The sequence below is a fragment of the Glandiceps talaboti genome, chromosome 15, assembly GCF_964340395.1.
Source record: "Glandiceps talaboti chromosome 15, keGlaTala1.1, whole genome shotgun sequence".
Taxonomy (NCBI): Eukaryota; Metazoa; Hemichordata; class Enteropneusta; family Spengelidae; genus Glandiceps; species Glandiceps talaboti.
In genome coordinates this window covers 15,330,831-15,348,797 of record NC_135563.1, presented here as the reverse complement: position 1 = coordinate 15,348,797, position 17,967 = coordinate 15,330,831, and the positions used below count along the sequence as shown (strand labels likewise).

General features: G+C 33.6%; 1 protein-coding gene across 1 annotated transcript in view; it reads right to left on the bottom strand.

Annotated features, from left to right (window-relative positions):
• Positions 1–6,023: 6,023 nt before the first annotated feature.
• LOC144446766 (DNA replication complex GINS protein SLD5-like) overlaps positions 6,024–17,967 on the bottom strand; it is a 44,259-nt gene continuing 32,315 nt past the window's right edge. Inside the window, exon 9 of the mRNA XM_078136598.1 lies at positions 6,024–6,287. The gene's annotated coding sequence lies outside the window, so the exon portion shown is untranslated. The remainder of the gene's footprint in view (positions 6,288–17,967) is intronic.

Here is a 17,967-nt window from a genome sequence, read left to right as displayed (position 1 = left end):
GATGGGAGGGGAGAGAAACGTGTAGGGTTTATGAAGAAAACACTCAATACAATCGTACACTCAGGTTCAATTTCACACACAACTTGTTTAAACCGTACATTGAAGGTCAATTTGCCAAATTGATGGCGAATAGACGGTGTGTACCGTTTCAGACATAACTCGTCAATCCAATCACCTACATCCCAGACCCGACCTTAAATTTAAAATTTAAAAAATGCAAGGTGTGTGGGAAGAAGGGATATATCTCGACGTATTTGCAGATCCACCCTACAGGCCAGGCATATCATGCTATTTTTAGGGATCTTTATAAACACTATCATCGCATAATAAACTTCTAATGAAATTAGGAAAATAACTTTCTGAATGAACCCAAATATGTCACTGTCCTAAGCTTATACTATAGTTTTGAGCCCTGGTGTTGAGTTCGTCACTAGGCCTATAAGCTATGCCTTACATAGTTTGTGGTAGTTTTGATGCATGGTGGAACAAAATAGTCTATCATGGATAGTCTCTGCAGCCTTGATCCCGACAAATACAGGAATCGACAAAGTTTTTGCGTAAATGTGCTATACCCAGTCACGATTTCCCCTTTCTCCGTATTTATATGAAATAAATAAATAAATAAATAAATAAACATATGACATCTCAAGAAGTGGTCATGTAGGTCTATTCATCAATTCTCAATTTCTGTTTTTTAACAAACCGATCGCCTATTATCCTATCACAGCGCTTGCAACGAACAACCCTTTAGTTTCTGGTATTAAGCTTACAACAAGTCAGTGTACAAGGAGAAGAAATAGGAATTGTGCCATATATCACTGGTACGTTTTTTGTTTGTACCCATATTTTATTTTAGGGTCAACTTCTATATAGACGGAGAGCGAGGTCGACGGGCAGGGTTCTTAATATATATGAGAAAGGTATATGAGGAAGGGTTGGCATACTGTTCGTGCATAGACCCTGTACAATGGTTCGTGTTAAAACTTTAAAAAAGTTCTTTCTAGTGGTTAAAAGTTAAAATCTAAGTTCTCAAAAATAATATCTTTCGTTTTAGTATTTTACATTTAAGCAGGTTTCAAAAACCATAGCATAACCAGTGTAACAACAAATTCATGGCTATTTAATATACCAGTACAAAAAAAGACAGTCAAAAAAGGAACTTGGTTTAAGTCAACTCCAACTGTTACCTGGACCTCAGACCACTAAGAAAACCTCAGTGGTTTGAGCCTTGACCAAGCTAGAATTGGAAGTTTATAGACCATGAGCCTCCACTTTTGTAGTCGCATATATCTATTTTCATAACTTGTAACTTTTCGTGTTTTTCGTGAACATATTGAATTAAATGCGCGGGTTACAGCAAAATAGACTTTAGCAGTTATTTCTCACTGTTAAAAGTGTAAGTTTTGCGCTCAAGGTGTATGTGGATGTTTGTTGTGCAACGACTATTTAACGCTAGAGGTAACGATGGTACAATAGTAGTAGCATGTCATAATAATGGTAACTTCTTGAGTCATTTGTCATTCTCTGACAAAAGATATTATTCAACGTGTTGAAAAGTGTTTCTCATATGTTGAAAAAGTGTACAAATGCATTGTCACAATATGAACGGTTGTTGTTGCGACTGACGTGTGTATATACGATCTGTCGAGGTTGGCACCCCGTTGAAACTTTACAGAAACATGTTAGCTTTGGTATTTATAAAGAGTTCCGATACTCTCGCAACAAGCTTCTCGGATATTAAAAGATGGTCTATGTGACAATTTGTCGGCAAATTAGAACCAAAAAAGTCTTAAAATTCGTATATATAATGTCGATTTCGTTTGTGATTATTTCGACATTTTGATACCGAACTGGAAACCCCCAACCCACAACCCCCAACCCCACTTGCAGAGCTCGTTTACACACTATCCTAACAGACATCTCAGACCACCAATTTGGTCTGAGCAGACATCTACACTACAAAGTCCAACTTTGTCCTTGAAACGCGATTGTCAAAGAGGAAGCATTTTATATACCAATTAGGGATATGACATGATGAAGTCAAGTTCCTGAGAACTGGTTTCGATGACATTATTTCTACGAATTGGTCGTGATTATTTAATATAAGAGAAACACTCATGGCTTTGTGCATTACTAGTTTCCTACCAAAGTACGAACACGAAGATATTATTATTGCTACGAGACGAATGTATATTATATATTTAATTATGTAACTTATGTAGTATGGAAACTAGTTTCATCGTAGCATTATTTTGCTGACGTGATGACCAGCGGTTAAGTTCAAGGTTTCAATATATAAGTTTTATATACTATTAAACTTCATGCCCACACAATGAAAGTAAACACCTAATTCTATCACCCGAAGCTATCTTAAAATTAATAAGCTCTGCTGGCAAGACTTTCCTTTCTTCAATAGTTTGTATTTCAACGATTATGAAAATACGCTTGTGATGACGACCAGTGTTAATGTTTGTCAACTCTTCCGAGATCGAAACGGTAACACTGGTTTCTTTTTGTCGAAAACTTGCCATCAATGTCAAGTTGATCCAATAGATAGTGAAATATGCAATGTTTGTATCGTCAAGAACCCATTGATGCAATATATGATTATTCCTAATCACAAATGTCGGTATAAAATTGATCGACTGTGCAACTTGTGTATGATTACTTTGTGACGATATAGGATCGCATGTTCTATCTTGCATCATGTCAGCAATATATATTACATTTGTGACGCGTCATGGACTTCTTAACACGAATATGTTAGGAGTACAATCCGGAAAGTCTACTGTACATTAAAGAACATGCCTGCAGTCTGGCAAGAGGTGATTTAAACATAAATTAGTGAAGCCTTTTAAATAGAGGGTAATTTATAGATAGTACTTATGTCTTACACATATAATTTATAGTCTGATACGGATGAAGGAGCAGAACTATTTCTAACATGGAGAAGAATGCAGCAAGATAAATATTGAGTACACTGACAGTCCAGGGAGAGTGGAGATATTGAGGAGAAAGATGATGAAGAAGATGATGATGGTGGCACTGATGATGATGGTGACAATGATTTTAATGATAAAATACAAGACTTTTAAAGCCTTCGTAGCCAAACTTCATTTTTGTGAAATTTTTTTTTTTTTTTTTACAAAAAACCCCAATAAAATGTTTGTTGTTGTCCTTGCTGAAGTATTATGTTCACCTTGTAGTCACATCCTATCAATAGCCCACATATTTACAAATTGTTGACTCACAAATAATTAATTCATCTGTACCCCTTTTCACAGTTATTTAAATACGGACATCAATTCAATTTAGTGTACAATTACCATCACCTACAAATAGAGGTTATTCAGACCGGTCAAAACGACTTAGTAATTTAAATATAAGGTTTAGTGTATATTTCAATGGGCAATTAATTAATGGACTCGGATAATACTGAAAAGTTCGAGGTGAAGGAGGGGGGGGGGCTAAACCTATTAAATGATAATGTACTGTGACGGCAATCAGGATGATGAAAGCCAAAACCGTCATCCTTCGTGTTAAGAAATGCAGGGAATTCTTTTCAGTTCAGGTTGCATTTGAACTGTTATCTCTGCATTGAAAAGATATGGCAGCTGAACTCTTTGTGAAAAGATAAACTGAACGTTGAATTCAATGACGTTTTTAAGAACTCGACACATATTCATATAGCAGTGAAAAGGTCCACTTCTTGTCTTTGGATGGCAGTGGTAAAAAGATCCACACTAACTTCATTTCTAGGGTACAGGGACAGTTTGTGTATGGGGTAAACATAAAATTAAGATTGAAATATTATTTTATATACTCGACTAACTTTATCTTTGCTAAGTCCTGGTAAGTTTATAAGCCATTGAGCTGTGATTGAACATTCTCACTAGTTTCCTTTTCATGAAAACAGCTGATGTCTTAAATTTTCCCCTTCACTCCATGCCAATTAAACACTTGTCCTCAGTCTCTCAAAGAAGCTTATTGCACGACTTGCCTACATGGCCAAACTTTGACATACATATTCATACGTTTAAGATATTAAGTTATCTACCCATCCACATACACATACATACATACATACATACATACATACATACATACATACATACATACATACATACATACATACATACATACAGACATACATACATACATACATACAGACAGACACACATACATACACACAAACACACACATACATACATACATACATACATACATACATACATACATACATACATACATACATACATACATACATACAAACACACACACACACACACACACACACACACACACACACAATTTATAGTTCTCTTTCTTCCAACAGCATTATATGGATGAGACAAAATTCAGAAGAAAGATCAGAAGTGAAAAGCGAAATTGATTATTTCATGGATAATTAAATGAAAGTGACACAATGGAGAGTTTAACAACTCTTACTAAATATAACACAGAAGTCATTTACTTATCTTTATTGGGAGTTTATGGTAAAATCAATTAAACATAAATGATCCAAATCAATGTGAACAACCGTGTATCACATTTAACTAAATCAGAGGCCTTCAAATACTAAAGTAAGTTCTCCAAATGACAAGAAAAATATTGATGAAAAATTGCTGATCTGCGGTGAAAATAACTGATTTTAATATCTTAAAACATACAGCGAGGCTGTTGAACGGCCAGTTATGTGTATTCACAGATCCATTATAGTTATGTCCTTAATCCCAACTTAGGCAAGGTTGTCATTCCTTTCACACTGACCTTGATTATGATACTAGCATGCCCTTGATAGATGACAATACACACAAAATCACATGCATACCTCACCTTCTCTCAAGACAACTATCTCATGACCTAAGATTAATTAAAGTACTCAACAATAATCACATGGCCTGAAGTATTAGATAACTAGAGAACAGAATAAACTGTTTGAGAAAAACTGAACATTTTAGCTATATTTCAAAATCTGAATTAGTAAAAATCATTTTCAAGCACAATTACCAAGACATTTGACTGAGTGTGTGATAAAGAAAGTCACAAACACACACACACACACACACACACACACACACACACACACAGATATAATGTATAAAACTTTGCTTGACAAATATTCAATGACATATTGTTATTTCACAGAAATGTTACCAAAACTTGGAAATAACAACTCTGAAAAAAAATCCACAGCCTCTATAATTCTTTACATAACAGTCTACAACACATTCAATGGTTTGAAGGTGAAATATTGATTCCTTTCAGTCATTTGATAATAAAAGTACACCTCTCCATAAAGCATGTTCTCACAGCATGCTCAAAGTGTTATGAAGTTGTTACTGGCAAGGACAGACCTTGATTATGGGACAACATGTTACACTGGCATCCACGCTTTGAACACGTGTATCACTTTAATCACATTATGGCAGTATCCTTGCATTTCAGTTTTTCTATGGTGTATAAGATTGCTGTGAATTTTCTGTCGGTAGTTTTCAGAAATTGTTAATCTATATTCTGGTATATCTAAGCTACAATACAGAGGTGTTTCTATGATTTCCAATGAATTGAGGAATATGACACGTACTTGGAGAGAATTGCATAGGATCAAATATATTAACGAAAATGTATGGTTGACTGCACAACTTGTCCAAAATGATTAATATACCCAGATGAAAGTAAAACACTCTACAGTTGCCAGTCAAGGCTTGAACAGAATGTAACAATGTGAACTAAATGTCAATTCTTAAATCAATATACACAGTCAACTATGGTGAAACAGAGTGATATTTATAAAATTCACATCAAAGGACTTTAACAGAAATTGGGAAATTGTTTGCATGGAATATATCCTATGAAAGAATGTTTTCATTGTTCATGTCAATGTGTATAAAATTTCCTAATAATAACAATAATAATAATAAAATATATTATTTGAAAGTTACATCAGTAATTTTTTTCAATCGAAATATGATCATTAGAAAAGAAAATCACACAATTCACCAATGGATAGGATACTTCCATAGAGTCACTGATATTAACAGGAGGGGATTTTGAGTGACTGAAATCGTGAACAAATACCTCCATTGACCTTAAAAATTGTTCTGCATAGTAAAAAAAAGATGTAATTTTACTCTCTTTTAAGAATGTAATGATATAATTGAATACAGAAAGTTATTCATAGAGTTTCTATAGCTAGTATTTTTCACTTCATACTGACATTTCGCTTGGTAAGCTTTCTTCACAGCATACTGACAGTTTCCATGGTGAACTCTTTCATCATTAGCCTACAGGCATGAATGCACAATAACAGAGTTAGATGTTAATAAAGATGACAACCCCTGTAGAAATCTGTAAATTGCTGTAAAGAAAGTGATCTCAAAAACATCTATCTCAGTATGGTATGAGTAAATGATGTCATCACTGGCCTGGAGACATGGATGCGATCCAATCAGCGAGTAGTGTAATTAAGCCGACTTTCTTGTCAAAAGCTATTTTCTACTTCAGCGTTGATGTTAACTCTAAGATCACAAGATGTATTTGTCTTCTGCTATCATGATTTAGAGTTCACTTTACAAGACTATGCTATCCTGAAGATATAAACAACCATTTAGCGGCAAGAGATAATGTAATTGACTTCTGCCTCATAGTACTTGTAACACTTCTGTACAGCATACAGCCTGTTTCATGCTTGTGTTCACACTCTCTGTTTGATATAGCCACACAGAAACCAATAAGAGACTGCTACACTTTAAGATAGCAAGATTGAATGAATAGAGTTTCTTGCAACATTTTGTCCAAATGAAATGAACTAATGTGCCACCATGCATGCAGACACAAAAACAGTGATGTGTGTCTGTGCCTCATTGCAGTATGTATTTCATTTTGACAAAATATAGCAAGAAACCGCAATTTTGCTATCTTAACATGTACAATGTGCAGTTTCTTATTGGTTTCTATGCTGTCGTATCAAACAGAGAAAGTTTGGTTACCTTACTATGTACTTCAAGTGAAATGTACACATTGCAAGTTCATTTTTTAAAAAGATCTCTTGTAATATACATTTTTTTTTTTAATTTTTAATATTTCAGTCAAGTTTGACATGTTGGTAAGATCACTTCAGTAGTACTGGATTTGATATTGGTCATCAGCTATATCTTTACAAGGTTATTAAACTTAGGAATAGCATGTTGCTGTGAGGTTACTGTACATGTTCCATGATCTACCTACTTCTGACCAACAAAGATCAAAACAAACTGCATATTCAAGGTTAAACAAAACTGCAGAAGGTAAAAAAAATATGAGGCCAGTGACATTTAATATATCTGCTGATCATTATTTCTGCAGCAGTTACTTTATACAGTACCCTGGTGAGATACAAATTCAACACTATTTATAGACATGCTGGGAAGGCCACATAACTCACTATGCTGTTACCCTACTGTAGCTATACTATGATATGTGAGAAGAAAAACGAGATTGGGCATTGTTCATTTAAAGAATGGATGAAGAAGCTGATCCATTAAGTGATAACACTTGCCTTGTAAATTTGCAACAGTTATCACCTTCTAAAGTTATTTTCTTGTACATGAACTGACTACAGTACCACAGAGAATGGTAATTGTTTTACTACAAGTTATGGTGAACTCAAAAGTCATATTTATTGATACATAATTTACTTGTATCAAAATAAATTAATAAGAAAGACATTTCTATTAATCTTGATATCTAGATCATTAGATTTATTCACTAATACAAGAGAAAGTAGTTTTTAATTTCTGTAAACTTTAAGTAATCCTGGTTAAATCTTGGTGTACAAAAAGGCAAGTCAGTTTGCATACATTTCAAAGCAAGGTTGATTCTGTAAACTTATATTACTCTAATTTTATACATATTTAACATCCCTCAAATATTACCATGAAATTGGCAAAATATCAATTTAATTGTCTGGATAAGATGAATTTGTCGTTGAACTTCAGATAATTAAAGTAGTGGTTTGAGGGAAAGATAAATGGGCAATTCATAAACCGGTTAGACAATATCAGAATCTGGAGTAGGTTGATATTTTCATAATTATAGATGTGTAAGGTTTGATAAAGAATTCAAAAGTTATCTTATTTCACTGAATCTTCCTTGTACAGTAAGTAATGAAAATTTGTCACAACATCTAGGGTTTCATTTCATTGACATATATATTTATAGATGCCCTCTGCTTGAAGATAAATGCAATGTCAAAGCTAAAAGAGAGCCCTGGATTGCGGTGTAGGTTACAACGATACATTCTTAACAGATTGACATTTGCATCATTTATCATGTGATGCAGAGTGTCCAATAACAAATTAGAACACATCAAATTAAGGAAGCTACGGGACCCCGGTGGATGGATTGATGGATTTTATCACACAGAGCATAGAAATGAAATCACATTTGATTTAAGACTGACTTTATAAATCAGGCCAGGTTTGAAATATAAAATAGGCCAAATATCATTAACCTCTTTACGCTGATCGCAATTCTTCCCAACAAAGGGTATATAAACTTGGTTATTTTCTTTAGTTGTCTGTAATGTTTGGGGCAAATTATTAAAAATGAAATATGTATTTTCTGTCTTCAAAATTAGTATTTTCATCAGAAACTATAATTTATTTTATAGTTGTCAGATGTCTATTAAAGCAAGATGGTGAAAGACCCACGTAAACTACTGTATGTTGGGCTATACACAGCCTCAATACTGATGTAAACAAGTTACAGGAAAATATTTCAGTATCTAATCTCAACTTCTTAATTACTTGTAATCCAATCCAATTCACAGACTTTTATCTTTTACATTCTATATATACAAATTTCTTGATGACAAAATATGCATTCCTACATGAATCTCACTGAAAACACAAACAGTGGAGTGAAAAGGGACAGGTGGGATGTATTCCTTACAGGCATTGACATACAAACTTTCCAAATACAAACATACAGGACAACCTTGTTGTTTTTCATATATCTAATGGTTAGGATTTCCTTGGTATTCTACATACACCAGTGTATTATGATACGTATGGTATTAGATGTATGTATGGAAACCCAAGTCAAATATTTTCAAGGAGATTCTGTCTATAGATGTTGTACACAGGCCATTAATATTGTTTTTCACACATTTTAATGTGAGAGTTTTGGTCCATGTGTTTTATAATAAAGCAAGGCATCAAGTGTTAATTGCTCCTGGAAAATTAATTCAATCAAAAGTGTAATTGAGAATACTGAATCATCTATTAGAAAATGGTAGCTTTTAATGTAGTAATCAATAAAAAACAGTAGAAGTTCATTAAAAGCACTCTTCTCTTCAATACAGGTATTTAGTTTTTGAATTAAATCCATGCTCCAACTCATAATTGATATTTTTAAGCAGGTTCTATTCAGACTACACATTCCCAAAACATGATACTGTATACTAGAAAAATTTGCGATTTTACAGTATTCAGCTAGTTCTCAAAGACTAATTTTTACTAATTACCAGACTAGTACATTGTGTTCATGTACAAGAAGGAATATTAGTCACTACTAAATTTTACTCATTACCAGACTGGTACAATTTGTTCATGTACAAGAAGATATTTTAGTCACTACTTATTTTTACTAATTACCAGACTGGTACATTGTGTTCATGTACAAGAAGATATTTTAGTCACTAATATTTTTGTGTTTTTTGTTTTCCGGTGAAATAAGCAAATATAAATCTTGAGTGAATTTCCAGGTTTACAGTAATCTGAGGAAAAGGAGTAAAAAAAATTGCAAAAAGCCACAAATGCTGATTTGTGAAGGTTTTTTCATTGTCCTTGTCACATGTCCTTGAGAATGAGCTGATTTCATAACTTAGATACTAACTACCAGTATTTGTGAAGACTGCATGACCAATCATTCCTTTATCCAAATTAGTCAGGCAAATTGAAAACAATCTAAAGTATGCATGTCCTTCGACCATGATGTATTTTCAGAATTCTCCTATTGACGATATCATTTTCAAGATGCAGATAGACCACAATCTTGAGTAGCTCTTTAGATTAGATAGCTATGTTGACCTGGAAGTGTTTACTGCCTGCTTTAGTCAGGGATTTACATGCCTACTCCACACTGTGATCATGTGGGGGAAGGGTGATTGAACATGTTGGGTCCTGGCATTACTGTTTTAGTTGGATGTACATGGTCAAATGTTGGCCTTGGTGAAAAAAATCAGAAAAAAAGAGATAGCAAAAGAAATATCAGCAATAACCCCCTCCCTTCATACACACACACCCTCCTGTGAGGTGAAATGGAGAAAAACATTCAAATGAATAAATACCCCCCCCCCCAAAAAAAAAAAAAAAAAAAAAAAAAATTCCATCAATTAAAAAAATACTCGGTGTATTCTTTGCAGAAAGGTTAAATTTGGCAGACCTGTTTTTTCTGTAAAACACTGTGTATTATACAACTTATAAAGGAGACATTATTTGTCACAATTCAATGAAAAGCAGTTTTAGCAATAATGACAATCATGCTTTTGCAATATTTTGAAGAATTGTGAATTGTACTGAGGTTTATTGAAGTATTAAAAATAATGTGGATGAAGAAATCCATTTTTGACATTTTGACACAGTTGTGGCAGCTAATCACATTGATTACACTAAGATGATACACAGAATCTTTGTTACATCCTTGTACATGTAAATTTTTTTTTTGATATTTGCAGACTGAAGGTCAACACAGTGTCCTTACATATCATTGTGTACATATATGTATGATTAGGTTCATAATAATTCATAATTGGATTTAAATTTGATTTGTTTTATCAAATGAACTTCACGTTTACCATTCTTGTACTAAAGTCAGTGTACATACAGATTCTGCTGAAGCAACAAAATATGGCCGCTTGGCGGGTACTTTTCGAATGGTGCCATAAAGAGACTTGTGGCTTACGACATTGCACATTTACTAGTTCATACATCCAATAAAATTATGACTTGATAACTTGTTGTACATAACAATATTACAAAAACTGGAAGAAGTTGAAAAGCGATTTTGATTAAAATCTGATGTAGTGAAATGGTATTTATTCACTATTATCATTTTTGTTTTACTTAAATAATGTCCTTTAACATGTTCGTACTTTGGTCTTGGTCCATACCCTAGAACTTACATGACCAAAATATGAACACATAATACAAAGTACAATCCAAGCAAAAACACAAAGTAATATTAATTAATAATGATAGCCGTCCACCACATCAGATTTTAATCAGATTGTATAAGCAACAAATATGGTCTAACTCAAACAATGAGATTTAACCCAGATTAAGTACTTTGATGGTGATTTTATTCAAGTGAACTGCTTCGGCTAAAGCAGCCAAAAAAGGAAATGTCTATTAAATATCGTGAATTTTTTTCTGTGAATAGCTGATAGAATCTAGAAGAATCAACAGGTGTATTGTTGTAAATTTACACAGGTGTACTTGTTAATAATGTTTGAAGGACTTGACTAGTATGTAAAAAACCTTGCCTTAAAGGCCCATATCAGAAAATGGTGTAAATTTTGGATGAGCAAACAGGTGTCTGACGGAACTATAGATAAAGTTGGTCCTGAGCAAAAGAATGTAAGATAATTTGCATATATTAAATGCAGTTGATTTTTCCATATCAAATTGTTATGTAGTGTTCATCTTTTATGTTTTAGATTTTTCTTGTAATTTTGAGTCAAGTAAAATACTCTAATACTAGGCCGTGCTAGCTAGAATCAACAACATTGAAAGGTGTTGCTGTGCTTGAAGTTGGCTGACAATTCAAACTATATACTGGCATGCAAGGCAATCCCTGTAATCTATGGAAAGATTACTAGACAAGTGGTAGGGTTCTAAGTCTAATGTCCTCCCCTAGACAGGGTTACTTGTATTTAGGTCATACGTCTGATTGTGAGAGGTTTATGACAGCATTGCAACACAATAAACAATCACGTCAAGTTACTATTTAAACCTAAAAAAACAACATGCTAAGGAACGATAGATTCTCTAAAAGGACGTTGCTCTTGCATTGGTTGTTACAGAAATAATATAAAAATAACTTTATTACACAACTGTATCGTCAGTGGATACAGTATGGCAAACAACAACTACAACAACAACAAGAACAACAACGACGATGACGACGACGACGACGACGACGACAACAACAATAATATAGTGATAACAATTTTAGTATGCTTCTTCTCTTTATAAGATCAAAATAAAAAGAACCCTTTCTAATTAAATTTTAGTTTCATTTTCTTTCAAAAGATAGGAAGATTTTCTATTGCATATTTTGCATTAAAGTTATCAGAATTGGTTCGAACATAGTCTAGAGGCTATCCCTGTATGGGTTTGAATTTCAAGACGTACGTCTTTCATCAAAGAAGGATGTCTTCAGATTCAAAGCCACGTATAGTCTCTAGAGGAATTGAAATACTGTATTATGAGTTCACATGTCTCTGGAATCAACATGTGTCATCGCAACCCCCTCCCAACCCACCTACATCATTGTGATAGTGTGATATGGTAGCCTGGAGACTTAGCTATCTGGCTCGACATACTGGATTGCGAAAGACACTAGATCCAGAAAGCCAGTTCTTTGGGTTATTAGTTATACATAGTTAGTATACTACACTAAGACACATGTACAGAGCCCACATTTTTGTTGTTGTTGTTGTTGTTGTTGTTGTTGTTGTCAAAGTTAGCAACACCAAACTTCAAAGTGATTTCTTTTGTGTCCTGTCCTACTACTCGTCATGGTGTGGCAGACGTGGTTTGCGGTTTGATCTATTAATACTCAAGGGTCATGAGTCAGGCATTCCCTGTTCAGTACAGAGGTTAGCCATTGTTTGCTGATTGGTTAATTGTCAAACACAGATTAGTTGGTCAGGATACAAGTACTAGTAGAACGTCACTACCTAATGTGTTCAGTCATAGACACTCCAACCAACGGTGGAGGGTCTATGGTTCAGTCTACCATACCAATCCCAATACAGAATGACAAGACATAAACAGCATATGTTAGTTTCCAAATATTGTGCACAAAAATGTGCACAGAAAACTGCTTATTTGCAATAAAAATGGGTTTACACCTACATATAGAGTTTCAGTATTTTTGTTAACAGTAAGCAGGTAACATCTACCTGGATTTCCCTGTCATTTTACCAGGGTTACAATTATAGGAAACTATATATGTCTGTTTTACCATATTTCCCCTTTCTGTTACTGGGGTAACCCCAACCTTAGCCAAAACACAGTTTCATTTCACATGAATAACAACAACACAAAATACCGCTACAGAAATGTATCAGTCTACTGTTCTCCATTTCTGTTCTGTTTCATAACTATTGTGTATATGTCACAGCCATATACAGATACACAATTACTACATATAATGATAAACTGGGGCAAGAAACACAGAAAAAAATAAAAAGCAAATTGAGAAGCTTTAAAAGAATAAAAGAAACAATGGCATGTTAATGAGCTCTTTTGTTCTATTGATATAACTGTTTACAAATGAGATATATTTTCAATTAGCCAATATACACTTTTACAAGTTAAAAGTTTCTTTTAAAACTTTAGCTGTTCTTAATACTTGACATACAATAACTTGTCTAATTTCTCCAGCTAGGAGTCTTTAGGGGAACACCATCTTAAATGACACCTTTACAAAGTACCTAATGAGAACGGGAAGTCTGTATGGACCAGATAATTATCGGTTACATCATAGGTATTTTTTTCTCAGTTATCTTTTTGATCACACTACAAGGAAAACAGGAGAATAAGGAGACTTTACCTAACAGTCTTTGTTTCCATGAAAGGCAGTGTATGAATGTCAAAGTTCACCCTTTGTCAATAGCCAACTGGGTTGTATTATATCAAGTTCATCCATTCTCAATAGCCAATTGGATTGTTTACAAAAGGTACACTGCTCAGTAATAAACTACTGACTAAAAGTTTACATAACAGGCAAATTGGAAACATCAAAGTAGTTTTTTTATTATTGAAAGAGTACTTCAATATCGGAAAATCCCAGTTTTAAAATGTTTAGATAAAATGATTATCAGACTGGCTAGATTTAAAGACAAATATTTATAGTGCTTGATGGTTTTCATCTTGGGCAGTTCACTGGCTCTGGAAATATTTGCTCCGATTTGTCTTTGTTCCCTCTGCTATGGGTTCCACCTGTAAGATAATCCTAAGACTGTGCAGATACTTTCTGTGCACAGTTTTAAAATAAAAAACAAAACAAAAAATATTAGAACAAAGTTACGGATAGACAACAAGTAGATTAGTTGTTTAAATCAGTTTCTCCTGTATCTGTAGGATACTTTGTAAACATAAAAAAAAAATGGATTCTCATACATACATACATAAATATTTTTTTTTTAAATTTAATTGATATTAAAATAGGTCTGGGCAGATTTTTATTCAAATACTGTTTGGAAAATATCTTCAGTCTCACAGTTTCCCTATAGGAACAACAACCATAACAGATGGGGGTGGAGACGTGTCAGGTCAAAGATATGCCTGCTGTAAAACTGCTGAGATAACAACCATCTACTGCTATATGTGTCTCTAAATCTAGAACAGTTTGACATATTGGGTTGTCAACCAGTTAAACCTCATGTAATGTCCAGCTGTTATGAATATGTGGACAGTCACATTTCATACTAAAACAGCTGTTTAACCAATACCCAATGTCCTGAATGTCAGCTAGGTCAATAAAAATACTTATCCATAAAATTAGCCATGACTATCTGACTTGACATACTGGCTTGACAGCTAGTATATTCTGGCAATGGACATTTTAAGAGATATCCAAGTCTCTGGGCTATCATAAAATATACATGCTTCAATTGTAACTCTGTATTCATTTAAAATGGTTGTCAATCGCACACAAAAAGTAACATAAATCTACTCATTATGGGTTACAAATCAAGCACCGTCTTTTAATATTCTGATACACTAATTAACACATAAATCTAGTCTAGTAATGTAATTCCAGTCACTTTGACCAAATATGGACATGTACTATCCATATAAGGTAATAAAGTTACCTACCTTCTGGCCGGGTCACCAAGATGCCATAAGATACATGTAAAGTCTAAACTTATCGGATGATAGGGTGTGATTTACAACTTACAAGTTGTTTTTTGTCATCATTAATCGCTGGAAGATTACTAGCTCTATTCTAAAATAGCAAAGAAACCGTCCTAGCATAAAATACCGACCTTGAGATACAGTGACATTATAAGGTCAACAACCTGACCTACTGCTGTCAAATTATTACCTATTAACCTAAAAATTTCCCCAGACAGGTAAGGTACGCCGGAATCCTGTGATAAACAAGTCTATTAACAACATAGTTTTGTCATGGGTGTAACTTTTGTTTGTTGGAATGTAGATTTAATTTACGTCACCCAGCAAACAATACAAAAACATGTTTGTTTGTTTGTGTCTTACATCTGGTTTATAGAGCAAAGGGGACCATAATTTCAGCGGGAACCTAACATAAAATTCAGAAAAATAAATATAAATTAGAGAACTTTCTCGATTCAGTTTTTTTTGAGCTCCAAAATCGCATCAAGATACTTCTACAATATATTTTTTCAAAATTTGATGAACGATAACGATTTTTTTATAACTTCCTAAACTACTTTCTTTAACAGTGTGAGAACAAATAAAATAATTTTGTACTCTTGGATTTGTTTTTCCCTGCTGACCCAAAAGCTGTTTTGTATTTTGCAAAAAAATATTCAAAATGGCATGACAATCAAAGAAATATGAAAAGAAAAAAGTCATTGAGTTATGATCCTTAAAAACTCAATAGCAACCTAGTTTTGAAAGGTATGTAATAACAAATAACATTTTTTTTACCTTCTATAAGAGAAGGTTAGTTTATCCGTCCGTCCGTCTGTCTGTTTGTTTGTCAACATGATATGTCAAAAACCACTGCATCCAATGAAACTTTTTAATTGCTACACATTCTTCTCATGGTACTGACAACTGGTGTTGGTAAACTAATGAATATTCATGTGTTATTTGCATCTATAATGATTTCAAGTAATTAGGCTAGCTATATCTTAATACATACTTCAAATTTCATTTAATGAGTACATGGTGACAATAACAAAATACATGTGTACTATATCTTAACGCATTTCTCATATGTAAAGTTGGTACATACACTCATGATAACTAAGGGGTAAAGAAACCTTATGGAACACATTCAGTTTACATCAGGTTACCTCGGCCAGAACAAAATTGCTCCATAAATGTAACGACACAGAAATGGTAGCCATGTAACAGATTGGTTTCAGAGATGGTTATCAAGAATGCATAATAAGAAATCACAATTCAGTTGGCAAGCAGGCAGTCAGAAGATTGTTGACGTCTGGGGAATGCCAGTAGTGAGCACACCCAGTCACCTCTCTGAACATGTTATTTGTCAAATGCCTTTATAAGGAGCACTTATATTGTTCAAGCAAACACAATATAGTAATTTTCAACATAGAAAAACTAGTTTGTATGAAACACCGCTCTTTTATCAAAACATCTTAGAGGATCTGCCGTGGTAATTCACTCATTTTGTTTGAAGTTTTTGTTATTTCACAACAACGTGTGAATATGGAATAAAGCTGGAAGACTGGCACTGATCAGTCTTTTGTAGTCAACTTCTGCTTATGGTCATTGCGGGGTGTCTGTAATACAGTCGCCTGATATGGTAAAATCACTTGTTAATAGAACAATGGTGTCGACACAGGTGGGGTAAAATTAGATTTGGGGTCAGAATGGTTCTTTGTGAACTATGTGGATCAAAATACCTGAAGGTTAATCTCTACAATGCCTTTGTCATCTACCCTGAGTTAGGCAGGATTACAACACGTAGCTAGACTTGTATCAAATTACTGGGTAAATTGGGTTGATTAATGACTTTTTCAACAATGACAGGTAAACAATGATGTACCTGCTGCAAGTCTCATGGGGTAAGTCATTGACCACTGACCTTCATCTGAACTCACTCATGAATACTTAAATATCACACGATATTTTCATCACTTAGCAATAATCCACAACTAATGTTTCAAATAATTGGACATTTGCATAACAATAAGAAAGGGTGTACATGTATACCTGTGTTCATTTTCTAATAAGCAACATCCCAATTCACCTGTTCTTTATTGTTGCCAAGGTGAGGCAATAAATATTTCATGAAGTCATCATTCCATTAATGATATAACATCAAACTTTCAAAAGACAGAATGGTGTACCATCATTACAAGGTTAATGGCTACACAGTGCATGACATGACGTTGGTGAATATTTGACTCTTATTCAGTCATTATCAATATATTTAAATATATGAATATTCATTACCAAAATTTGCATAAATACATATTAATTACCAAATTCATGTTAACATAAATTAATATTATTTAATGACTAATTTTGCATTAAATGTTTTTTTTAACAAAAAGAAAATTTACATACATTAATACAATTAGCATAAACTAATACTAATTAATCACCAATATTTGGTACGTATTTGTTTCCAAATCAAAAATTACATTGAAAATTACAAACATTATTACAGTTAGCATAAAGTAATGAACTTTAATTTTACATTAAGTGTTCCTATTTCCAAAGAGAAAACTACCTTATAGCTTCCAAGCAAACAAAAACCCATGTATAAATGTGTAAGTTTTACTCTGTATTAAAAGCTATGAACTCTCTACTTAGGTAGGGCAAGGTGTGTATAGCATCAACACTGTCAATGGTAATATCGTCATCATTGGTGAGAGTAAGTACTAAGGTTACCAGATTTGAGTAGATTATTCAATCTAGCCTGCCTTATTATTGTATCTACTAAGTAACTCTGTATGCTACATCTATTCAGAATTGCCTGCTAATAGAAACGCTTTCATAGCTAAACTTC